Source organism: Lytechinus pictus, chromosome 8 (assembly GCF_037042905.1).
Source record: "Lytechinus pictus isolate F3 Inbred chromosome 8, Lp3.0, whole genome shotgun sequence".
NCBI classification, from domain to species: domain Eukaryota; kingdom Metazoa; phylum Echinodermata; class Echinoidea; order Temnopleuroida; family Toxopneustidae; genus Lytechinus; species Lytechinus pictus.
The window spans coordinates 40,507,414-40,520,634 of record NC_087252.1 but is presented as its reverse complement, the minus strand read 5'-3'; positions in this window follow the sequence as shown (position 1 = coordinate 40,520,634).

Below are 13,221 nucleotides of genomic sequence, written 5' to 3'. Positions count from 1 at the left end.
ATGGCTTTAAAACACGATATGATTTTATTTAGTGTCGAAATACAGAGAAGCGATGGGGTAAATTCGGAGGGCTCCCGTGGACGTAGGCTTAAATAAAAAAAAAAGTTAACTGATGTCTCATACATCTGTCTTTTCCAAGTCGATTATACAAGTCAAACTGGTTTTGTAAAGTAGCGGGAATGCCGCGGGGGAATGCAGTTTTGCCACTTCGGGGTCTCCAAAAGATATATATTTTAACAAAGTTAAAATATGGATTGAGGTAGGGTACATTCGTCATGATTCATGTGCTAGAGCTTCATTAAAGCAGTAACCTGCAAAGCCATGTCTCCTGTAAATTTTCCAAGAGAAACAAATTAGAAACAAATAAAACAAAATTAATAGTGTTTACCGATACCGAAATGCATTTTGCCCGTATATACCATAGATTACGATGTGGCAGACACACCAACAAAAGCGATACGAGAAGCCGATGGAAGCTATTGTGTTGAGATTGTGTTATCTCGAATGACATACCATTGATCGCTTTATTGTCCGATTCGTGAGTGTGACTGTGACATAGAGGTTGTTTTCGTCTCGTTTTAGCGCAATATCACGTCATACATTTTGACATATCTAAGCAAATTAAGACACTACTACTGTCATGAAGCATATCGATGTTTTCGCTAATATATTCTCTTTCATGTCGAATGTTGACATTGTGTATTAGTTGCTGGTTTTTTAAAACAATTCAGGATTCATGAAAAAATATTCTGTTTTAAATTATAATTTGCATAATTTATGTAAATTAGGTAATAATAAACAAGGATATCCCAATTATTTTATGACAATTTTCTTCCCTTTCTTACCCTTAGTCTTTATTTCCAATTTAAGGCAGTTCTGGTTAAATATATATTATTAAATACTTGTTTTCACTATATCGACCTAGTATGCAAATTTATGCAAATAACTTGCTTATTTGCATAGATACAGCGTGTCTCTTTGGATGAATCTTTTTCTTTTGACTCAAGGAACATTTGTGCCAAGTGGGACATTTGTACTCAAAAATGCAGCGTTCACCCTTTTTTTTGCAGTTAACAAGTCTACTATATGGCGTTTTTGTACGGGGGAAATATAAACCGCTCAAACCGAAATTACAATCATGTAGCTTTTTTGCTACCATTGTCAAGCAATTGTCTTGGTCTTTCAAACCATGTATTTTTCTAGCGATGAATATGCTGTAAGGCTAGGGAACTAAGTTGTAAAATTATAGTAAACTTTGAATACGATTTTCTCTGAAATGGGTTTGCACCGTCGTATGTGGGATACGACGATTCGGAAGACCGCCGACGATGTGTGTATTCTTTGATATCAATAAAGACCTGTGATGACATGACATACACAGGTTGGGTTAGAACTTGCATATGGTTGGATCACCAGCACCATTCATGCAGGAGCTGTAAACCAGACTATACATTTGAATAAGGAGAATATATGATTTATGATTTTATGATTTTATTCATTTTCCGTTCACAAAGAACAACAAAATCAAACTAACAATACATAGTCATATTTAAAGTAAAATATGAATCGGAATAAAGCATTAGAATTAGAAGGTATAAACAATGAGAACTAATGCGAACGAAAGTAACTTTGACTAATAACTATACAAAACAGAACGGAGGGGCTTGTCAAGAAAAGCAAAGCTTGTATGGGAGGCAAGCCCCTGAAAGTTGGTTTCAACACGTAAATGCAACATTACAAAACTATAGTATAAAATAGTGACGGAAGATAGTTTATAAGGAGGCTATACAAAATATCGAAGGTAACAACGAAATAGTGACCCAAATTAGACTAAATGATCATAGTAATAATAACAAAAAAATTATAATATGGTTACAATAATTGTGATAATGAGGGAGGAACAGAGAGGCAAATGAAGGGAAAGCGGAGGGGTGCAGGTACAATTGGAGGTGCGAAGAGGAGCATGACAGGGTGCAGTAATAGGTCGGTAGGCAAGTTGTATCCTGGGAGTTTTAGTTATATGGTATATTGACTTGTTTATGTAAAGCAATGGCAAATTAGCATCTTGTTAACTCTTACTATGCCAGGCCCAATACCCCTCTACTGCCATGGATATTTGAGGGAATCCTAAATTGACCGAAACGTAAGAAGAGACTGATTTTAAAACGGTCATAACTCTTTACCCGTACGTTGTATAATGAAACCTTCTACACATGAAATTATGCATGGTTCATGGACTTTATGATCATGTTATGACCTTTCATATTTGCAATTGGAAAAATTGAGAAAAGATGAAATATTTAACATCGTTTTTTTTTTTAAATAAGTAAAACCTAGAAAATTATGACTTTATGAACATTTCAAAGAGTAAACAACCTAAGTAATTGTAGGGATACCAAAAAATTAAGAACATAAAATGAAAGTTAAATGGTTACCCTTTCAAATGACGTATCTATTTATGAAATTGAACAAACAGAAATATGAAAAATAATGCTCTTTTAAATGAAATACTATTTTGCTATTCAAGTTATTTCCACTTAAATACGAGAGGGTTTATACACACGCAATTGAAACCGACCTTTTCCAAAAAAGGGCATTGTCGTCGATCAAGTGACCAATCACAGCACATCAGCGATCCCACACAAACACACACAATAATATATTAGAGCCATGTATCTTCACAGCGCAGTCAACCGTACCCTTACATTCGTGTAGTCTTCAAAACAAGACCCTGTTTAAATTTTCAGAATGCGCGGTATTCCGCAACAACCGCTAAGGGGGAAACCAAATTATTAGTGCAGAGTAAATTTTATGTCATTTCAATTATTGTCAATATTGTCGTAATGCAAAACATGTTTTAGAAAAATCGTAACCTGGATACGATTTGTGGTGTGCGATGCACTCAACTATATACTGTTTTGGATAATGTAGGCGATTTAATGCAATATAAATATGAAAATATAATGACAATTTTAGAAAAGAAAAGGGCCTCATTGCATATTATGTCTTTGAATAATTGATTATTTTCAAACTTTAGGCTTCATTCATTCCGCGAGCGAGCATACATAGCAAGCGGTTTGAAAAAAAGGCAACTGTCTTCGTCGACATGCCAGGAAGCCTAATGGGATCTCCACTTGATATAAAATCGTAGCTGAACAGTGAAAGAACGATAAACAGAACAGGTAAAATTCACTCTGTGGACATTTCATGATGGGGGTGAAATATTCATTACATCTGCTTCGATATTAAAAAGAATAATCTTCGACCAAAGTAGCCACCTGTCTGATAGCGGCTGCATTTTTATTGTTCATGCCACCAAGTCATGAACAATAGATGCCCAGACTCCCTTTCATGAGGAATGTCTAATCCGCACTCCCTCCTGAACTATTATCGAGGAGAGCAATTTAACACAGGATGTTCATAGAAATCGGGCCACGCGCGCGTCTTTTGATTTGACAATTGAATACTTTCAAAGGTTCCGATACGAACAATAGCTTTTCTCTCCGTTGAGATCAAGATTGAAATTCCTCTGTCTCTTTCCCCAACACATTCCATTGAATTATTGCCATTAAAATAATTTTTATTCAGATATTTGTTTCGACTTTAAGACATTTAGCATCGACAATATGCGTCGAATTTCCTGTAATCTAAATGATGATGATGATGATGATGATAGGGATGATGGTAAAGATGGCATGGATAATGTCGAGAATGATAACAAGAATTCACGGGGAAAACAGCACACCTCCACCACCACGACCACCAGCACAAACACTGGCATCGTTACTTCCACTTATCAAAAGCATAAAGAAAAACAAATAGTTTAAAATAATTTGATTAACCTGTAGCTGAACCCTATTTTGCATATTTAGAAATAAAGGATAAAGATGAGATTTAAGATTGAAGAAATGTATAGGCTATATAATCCTTGAAAAATAAAAAATACAGGAAATTGAAAGATAAAAGAGGAAACAGAAATAACGAAGCAATGGGGTGTGAAGGTAGAAATTACTAACAATTTGTAGAAATTTAGATCTTTATACGTTGTTGAACCTTACGACTGTTTATTAAAATAATATGTTTGTAATTGATCATCTATCAGAAAAGTAAGATATTGCTTTCGACAATATCAGAAATTATATTGTCTACACCTCTTTATTTGTGATATTTATAATTACCCCGTCATTAAAAAGTCAATCTAGTAAGGATTGATTTTACTTCCATTTCCCTGAAATAAAATATAAAATGGACATTATTTCCTTGTCAAATGATATATAAGTGACACCACTAAATTTCTTTATACCGTGTATTGTAAATATTCATGCGGTAGAACTTATGCACAATCAAGATACTCGATATGTTAGTACATTTCACATTTCCAATTATCAAATTTGCTTGATATATATATTTTTTTTCATTTAGTAGTAATCCAGTTTATGCTTCCAGATTTGCCATATGAGCTCAGCATTTGCCATAAGAGCTCAGCGTGTAGGGGAATATACCCATTATCTTTTTGCTGGCAAAAAGGGGGAAACAAAAGAAAGCGGAACATCGGAAGAAATGATACATTGATTAATATGAATTTTTCTTTTTTTAAAATCTTCCTTACACCCATCATATTTTTTATTACACCCTTTTCACATTGACAACACATATTTTGTTGATGATCAAAATAATATTTAGCTTTCTTTCCTTAACCGATGCAAATTTGATGTTTATTTTTTCCACCAAACTTGGTACGTAATTTGGTGTTATCAAATTTGCTTGATTCATTTTTTTTCATTTAGTAGTATATGATATCAGATTTGACATATGAGCTTAGGGTGTAGGGGAATTTACCCATCATCTTTTTTGCTGGCAAAAAGGGAGAAACAAAAGAAAGCGGGTCATCGGAAGAAATGATACATTGATTAATATGAATTATTTTTCGCTAATAAAACAAATGATGAAAAATGAAAAAAAAAACGCATTGCGGAAAATGCAGGACATTCACAGAATTTTGTAAATAAAAGATCATGAAAAGTGCATTTACTCGCTTGATTCGCTCACTCCCATTTTCTGTTTTTTTTTCTTTCTTACACACATCATACTTTTTATTTCGCCCTTGCCACATTGAAAACATATATTTTGCTGATGATCAAAATAATATTTAGCTTTCTTTCCGTAACCGATGCATATTTGATGTTTATTTTTTCCATCAAACTTGGTACGTAATTTGGTGTTATCAAATTTGCTTGATTCATTTTTTTCATTTAGTAGTATATGATATCAGATTTGACATAAGAGCTCAGCGTGTAAGGGAATTTACCCATCTTCTTTTTGCTGACAAAAATGGAGAAACAAAAGAAAGCGGATCATCGGAAGAAATGATACATGGATTAATATAAATTATTTCTCGCTAATAAAACAAATGAGGAAGAATGGAAAAAAAAATATTACTAAACTTTAAAATTCAATAACTTTGTTATTTGTTATCCGATTTTGATGACATTTTCGGTATTTTGTTCAGTGAACTCTGCTCTATTTAAAAAACTATGAATACTTTCAGTCCGGTCCATCCATTTTATACTAAGAAGAAGGTGAAAGAGAAGAATAATGATAATAATAATTATAATAACAATAACAATAATGATAATAAAGATTATGATAATAGTAATACTAATAATGATAATATTAATAACAATAATAAATGAATAAATAAATAATGAGTGTGATGATTGCAGTGCGCAGACGAGAGTTGGAAATGACAGGCTTCTTTACTCATATATTTTTAACGAGAACAATTTTGTGAGAATGCTAAAAACAATGTATAAGACCTTCCCCCCCTCCCCCCCCCCAAAAAAAAAAAAAAAAAAATCTCCCCGAAACCGTGCACATTTGCAGGCAGAAAAAAAGCCTTGACACACGAATACTACCATACCGGCCTGCAAAAGACACGATCGATAGCTCATGAATATTCATGTGACAATAGCGAATGGGCGAGTAGTGTTGGGTGAGGAACATCGTACCGCTCTGTCATTGGTCAATTCCGAGCTGAATGCCTTCACACATTCGCCTTTGCTCTGCCAATAGAAGTACGTGTATTGCAACACACAACCGTGATATCACACGTGTCTATAGGGGAAATCTTGATTCAGATCGCAGCAATATCCGAAATCAACTCTTGAAAATAATGATGCAAAAATACAATTTCACTCAAAAAATGTCTATTAGGTAAACCACTATTTTTTATATGATAAAATGAATTGTGAATTTCTTGTCAGTATAACAACATAAAAAACGGAAAATAAGGTGTTAATTTTCTACCTGTAAAATTGGTTAAAAAAGTTCTTTGGGCACGTATACGTGCCAATGGCATTACAGGTCTAAGGGCACGCATAGCTGCCAATGGCTCTTAAAGAGTTAAGGTTGTGTTTAAAAATAGTGACTTTTGGGGATTCCTTTAAGTCGAAGCACACTATCTGATTAATTGATATTGAAGTATCAAATATAAAGAAACCATACACGTTCTACCAGAAACAGAATGAAATCTTCATAATAGGTATACAGTACTTTCAGATACCGTGCTATGTCAATATGGAATCCTCTGGCCATAAATGTAATGTCATAACATTTTGAATCGGTTTTAACAAATTTAAAACGTGTAATCAGCGATGTGTTATAGTTTTATGTCTACGATTCTAACAACGTTCACATTGTTTGGTTTGTTTTATCAATAATTATAATGAATAAGATTCCTACTTAACCAGTCTCATCTTCTTATGACTTTTCTAGGCCCTATATGCAATCATGTTTGCTGACCGAATTACTAATGCTTTCACACAGCAACAATTGCCATCCCATTTCGCGTACTTTGTCATTATTATAATAAGTAATTTTTTTTATAAATCATACGCATTCATGTTGATTTTACTACTATGGAAAAAAATGTATTTGAAACTTGGAAATGAATAAATGAACAAATTGACGTATATGAAAAGATTACCGGTACCTCATGCGCTCGTAATCAGTATATTCTATGGGACACGCCGTATATCTCCCCGCTCTCTTAGGCATAATGCTTATTCCTTGTTTGGTTTATTTTTACGCCATTAATCATTATCCCTGGCCCATAACATCATCACCTCTTCAACCACAATTGATCTATATAAATAACACCCCATTACCATGTATAACTACAGTGAAAATCAATTCAAATGATGAAAAAAAGCAACAGAAAATTATATATACTAAAAAGATTGAAAGCTTACAATGAATCGTGTCTACCAGAATGTGATTTGTCAACAGTGTATACAAGGTATGTAACACCAGTCCGAGAGTATCGTGTACTAGTATATCTTTTCGCTGCTTCTCTTACTTTGAAACAGATAAACGTTATTGAAACTGTCCAGAAAAGGGCATGCAAGATAGTATTAGGAACCAAGCATGTATCATATGACATGGCTCTAAATACCTTAAATTTGACATCACTTTAAAGTCGAAGAGAAGAAATTTCGCTTTAGAATTAGAAAAAATTGTTACCTCCACTGAAAACAAACGCTTTCAATTTATGACATATCAGTAAACATAAGGTGAGTTCATGTACCCCCCCCCCCAAAAAAAAAAAATCAGACCTGCCTTCTTCCAAGTCTGACAAGATTATTAAACAAATAACATAGTAAATAAATCTGCAATTTGTTTGATAATTGTGCAATATTGTGTTATTTATAGTTTTTTTGTCTCACCTGCATAGCAGAGTGAGACTATAGGCGCCGCTTTTCCGACGGCGGCGGCGGCGGCGTCAACACCAAATCTTAACCTGAGGTTAAGTTTTTGAAATGACAGCATAACTTAGAAAGTATATGGACCTAGTTCATGAAACTTGGCCATAAGGTTAATCAAGTATTACTGAACATCCTGCCTTAGTTTCATGTCACATGACCAAGGTCAAAGGTCATTTAGGGTCACTGAACTTAGACCATGTTGGGGGAATCAACATCAAAATCTTAACCTAAGGTTAAGTTTTTGAAATGTCATCATCACTTAGAAAATATATGGACCTAGTTCATGAAGCTTATACATAAGGTTAATCAAGTATCACTGAACATCCTGCATGAGTTTCACGTCACATGACCAAGGTCAAAGGTCATTTAGGGTCAATGAACTTTGGCCGAATTGGGGGTATTTGTTGAATTACCATCATAACTTTGAATGTTTATGAATCTGATTCATGAAACTTGGACATAATAGTAATCAAGTATTACTGAACATCCTGTGCAAGTTTCAGGTCACATGGTCAAGGTCAAAGGTAATTTAGGGTCAGTGAACTTTGGCCGAATTGGGGTATTTGTTGAATTACAGCCATAACTTTGAAAGTGTGTTGGTCTAGTTCATAAAACTTGGACATAAGAGTAATCAAGTATCACTGAACATCCTGTGCACATTTGAGGTCACATGACCAAGGTCAAAGGTCAATGAACTTTGGCCATAATGGGGGTATCTGTTGAATTACCATCATAACTTTGATAGTTGATGGATCTGACTCTTGAAACTTGGACATAAGCCTAATCAAGTATCATTGAATATCCTGTACGAGTTTCAGGTCACATGATCATGGTCAAAGGTCATGTAAGGTCAAAGAACTTTGGCCACGTTGGGGGTATTTGTTGAATTGCCATCATATGTCTATAAGTGTATTGGTCTAGTTCATAAATAAGAGTAACCAAGTATCACTGAACATCTTGTGCGAGTTAAAGTAGTTTTCAAAATCAGCACTGCTGCTATATTGAATCGCGTGATGCAGGTGAGACGGCCAGAGGCATTCCACTTGTTTAAATCCATATGTGATTTCAATTGTATATATTTATTTACGTCTTGACTAAATTTATATATTAGCATTGTGTAAACATGTACAATTCAGTCTGTGACTGCCAGTTACACACTAAAAAATTCGGGTTCAATTTTACACCCATAGGGTGCACAGGCTTGTCCCTATACGAGTGCCCCTAGGGGTGCACACATATACCCCAAAAAGGGGTGTACAGTGTGCACCCTTATTTGGGGTGTCCAACTGCACCTTAGATGGCGTACACGTCTACCCCTTAGGGTGCATGATGTACCCTCACCTAAAATAACCAACAAGATTGTATGGATTTCCCGTCCTTTCACTTTCTGTATCAATTTCTTTTTAGTTATCTTAGTTGGGACTCGAACTCACCTCGTTTTATCTGCAGTCAAGTTTCTTCCTGCTATGCCAGCGAGAATGCTGCATCTGAGCAATTCCATCAATTCTCCATGTATAATCTGGAAATGCGAAATTACTAGCCGTAGAAATAGTTGAAAACGTGATAGATATCCGACGAACGGGGCTATCAGATCACTTGTGATCAGATAGATAATTCATCTATCGTAATGCACATACTATTGACAATCAAATTCACATTTATAAAGCTTTGTACATGAAATAGGAGACCGTCTTCAAATTAATATAATGATTCATTAACAACAATTTGAACTTTTTCAACAAATATCAAAAGGATGTCCAGGATATATATAGAATTAAGGCGATTGAAATGAAAAAAAAAATCATACACTGCAGTTCTATTTCCATCTTTCATGCAGATCACTAATTGCATAGCACAGATGATCGATAATGTAACTGTGGATCCTATGTTACCAAAATTTCTGAAAAAAATTATAAGATATAATAATAATGATAATACAATGACGTGTATAAATTCATGTGCTTTATTTCAAAGAAAGCAAATTTTCAGTTAAGGATACATAGCGTCAAATAATATCAATTATGAACCGTATGGAGTAATCGAATTTGGGGGTTATAGATTTGGCTTCATTAAAGACGTATATCTATTTTGGTGTCCCCGCAATGTTTGTGGGAGGTGACTGTTAACAAAACTTTGTGAGCAGATGTTTAGCGCTTGTAGAAGTCACTGAAGAGAAGATTTTATTGAATCCTCCTGGCTGTAATGTTGGCGTGTGGTGTGGACAAGATAGGTCTTAATTTCTTATATCGATTTTCAGTTGGAAGAGGTAAAGATATTCGACGAGCCATTGACGGAAACGGCCGGTCCATCAAAGGTATGTGTAAATATCATGTCAACTATACATTGGGTAAAATTTCCACCAGCATGAGAGTAATAATGTGTGCAACTAGTTTTGGGCAGTAATGCGGGAAGCATATTGTCAAGCAAGGTTAAAAACAAAAGTGGCAATTATTTTATAATGGTCAAAATTGTCATCACACTTGGTAAATAGAAATGCCCAATGTCGGTTGGACCGGGGGGGGGGGGGCACTCAGTATATAATGTATAGTGGGTATGTGCCGCGGAGGGGACCCCCATTTGTACACTCAAATTTCCGTTCCAAGGCATAGCATTTTTGTCTTATTGAGATAAAGAACAAAGAAAGCCGCTCCAAAGCATAGCATTTTCTTCTTATCGAGGAAAAAAAAGGAAATCCCCTCCAAAGCTTTGCATATTTTCCGTTACACCGTTTCGGCCGTATTGATCTGCTACAATGAGCCGCAATATTATTTTGGTGAAAATCGGCCGCAAAGCGCTGTCCGACCTTCGCCCCTACGCTAGCGCACCCGGCGCCCGTGCCGCCGGGCTAGCTGCATGCACGTATGCCCGTTCCATTTGGATGAATACGCACTCACGCGCAGGCGACCCGTTCCAAAGACACCCGTTTTCACAAACATTTGTAGTTCCGACGTCCGTTCCGAGGACCCTCCTTTCTACAATTTGCCCGCTCCAAGCCCCCGTTTATTGTCTCGCTCGCGGCACAGACCTACTACTTTTTTTTTTTTTTTTTTTTTTTTTTTGGGGGGGGGGGGGGTTGGACACATAATTACCGTCACGGAGCACTTTTACCCAATAATTTTTTTTTTAGAATGTACATTCTTTGCAATCCAGGATGAATGTGGATAGGACGAATCTATGGAAAGTTTGATTTCCGGTTTGTTGATGGAATCTCAATTATGCTGGTGCGGGTTATCTTGAGAAGCAAAGAGTGCATGATTATGAACCAAAAATAAGATCTATTAATACATCGTGTTATACATACTATTCGATTGGATTTGTTGTCTATTATGGCAACAATCATTTATCATTTCATAGGTCGTGCTTGAATTAAAAGTTTACATGATAAAATGGTTTTCGTAAATGCCAATTTAGTTAGATCATGGCCATAGTGAACTAAAGAGTTTGAAATATTCAATTCAACTTTATTTCATTCATAAAAACACATAAATATACATAGTAATAAACAAAATATCAATATAAGAATGTGGAGACAGCTTAGAAGAACCAAGTCTTATACAGTGCTGCCACCAAAATGTAAGCACAAATATCTAAAAATGAACATTTTAACATAATAACTAGAAAATAAGGATGATAAATACAAGTACAAGCTATTAATATTCCAAGACAAACCCTGCACGATACTTGAACAAACAAAGCCTGATAATGTTATAAGTAATATTTTTTTATATAATTGTTTGAAAGAATTGAGTGATACTCTTAATTTAATGTCATCAGGTAATGCATTCCAAATTTTAGGACCCTTAAAGAATATAGAATTGATACCAATATTGTTCTCTCAAATGGCAAGTGAAAATCTAATTGCTTTCGCATATTATACAAGTAAAAATCAGAATTCAATTTGAAAAATGTTGAAAGACTAGATGGTATAATTTTATTAAAAACTAAAAACGTGAAAATTGCAATATTAAAATCATTCATATCAAAAATATTCAATAACTTCAATTCTTTAAAAATTTGTTTAGAATGGGCAAGATAATTGGCATGAAAAACTCTACTTATGGCTTTCTTTTGTAAGAAAAATAATCTCATCATTGAATAATTTCTAGAGTTGGCCCATACAATATTGCAATAGTTTAAATAAGTTGAAATTATAGCATTGTAAATCATCAATAAAATTTTGCGTGGAAAATGCCTCAACCTATAAAGTACGCCAATGCATTTTGAAACTTTGTTACAAACTTGATTGATGTGCTCATGCCATAACAGTTTATTATCCACAATCACCCCAAAAAAATTGATAGATGTAGCAACATTTATTTTAGTACCATTCATTTCAATAATAATGTTATTGTAATTAATTTTCTTATTGGTGAATATCGTACAATGAGTTTTATTTACATTTAAAATCAATTTATTTACAACAACAATAAACAAGTCGAGATGTTCTGCATATACATTTGATAATTCTAAGAGAGATAGGAGACAATCACGTTTATGTTCAGACTGATTAATGGCAGTAATATATAGGCCACACATAGACACCGAAATAAATTACATATGAACTAGCGTAGGGTTCCATTCAACGGTAACTACCATGGCAACTAGCAGCATACATTATCCAATCAATATCGAGCATTCCATTGAAGTTACCATTTGATGGTATATTTATAGTAATCGTAAATTTTTATGCAACAGTCTAACGTATTGTCAGTATTTTCCTCACATCACTGATACATAAATTTTATTTTTTTTCAGGTTAAAAAGCGGAAAAGAATAAAGGCATCAGTCCATTCACAAAAAGAAATGTCTGATTCATCCCAGGTTTGTGTTCGTAAATTTGTTGATATCATTTCAATCATATATATATTATGTGTGTATTCTTTGATATCAATATAGACCTATGATGATATGACACAATACGGGTTGGGTTAGAATTTATACATGTAAACCAGGCTATACATGGTATCACCAATAGGGAGAATATGTGATCACAGTATAAGCACAATATTCGATTAATTGATATTGAGATGTTATTAAAAGAAACCATACACGTTATACCAGAAACAGAATTAAATCTCCACAATGAGGTATACATTACTTTCTATCAGATACCATACTATGTCTATATGGAGTCTTCAGACAAAAAAAATAAAATGTAATAATATTTATAAATCTATCTAAAAGAACGTTTAACACATGTTATCAACAATGTGCTATTGTTTTATGTCTATGAATCTAACAACGTTCAACCTGTTTGCTTTGTTTTATCAATAGTTATAATAAATAAGATTCCTTCTTAATCAGTCTCATTCTAGGCCTTATATGCAATTATGGTTGCTGACTAAATTACTAATGCTTTCAAACAGCAACGATTGCCATTCCATTTCCCGTACCTTGTCATTTTTGGATTAAGTGATATTTTTATTGATCATTCGCAATCACGTTGATTTTACTACTA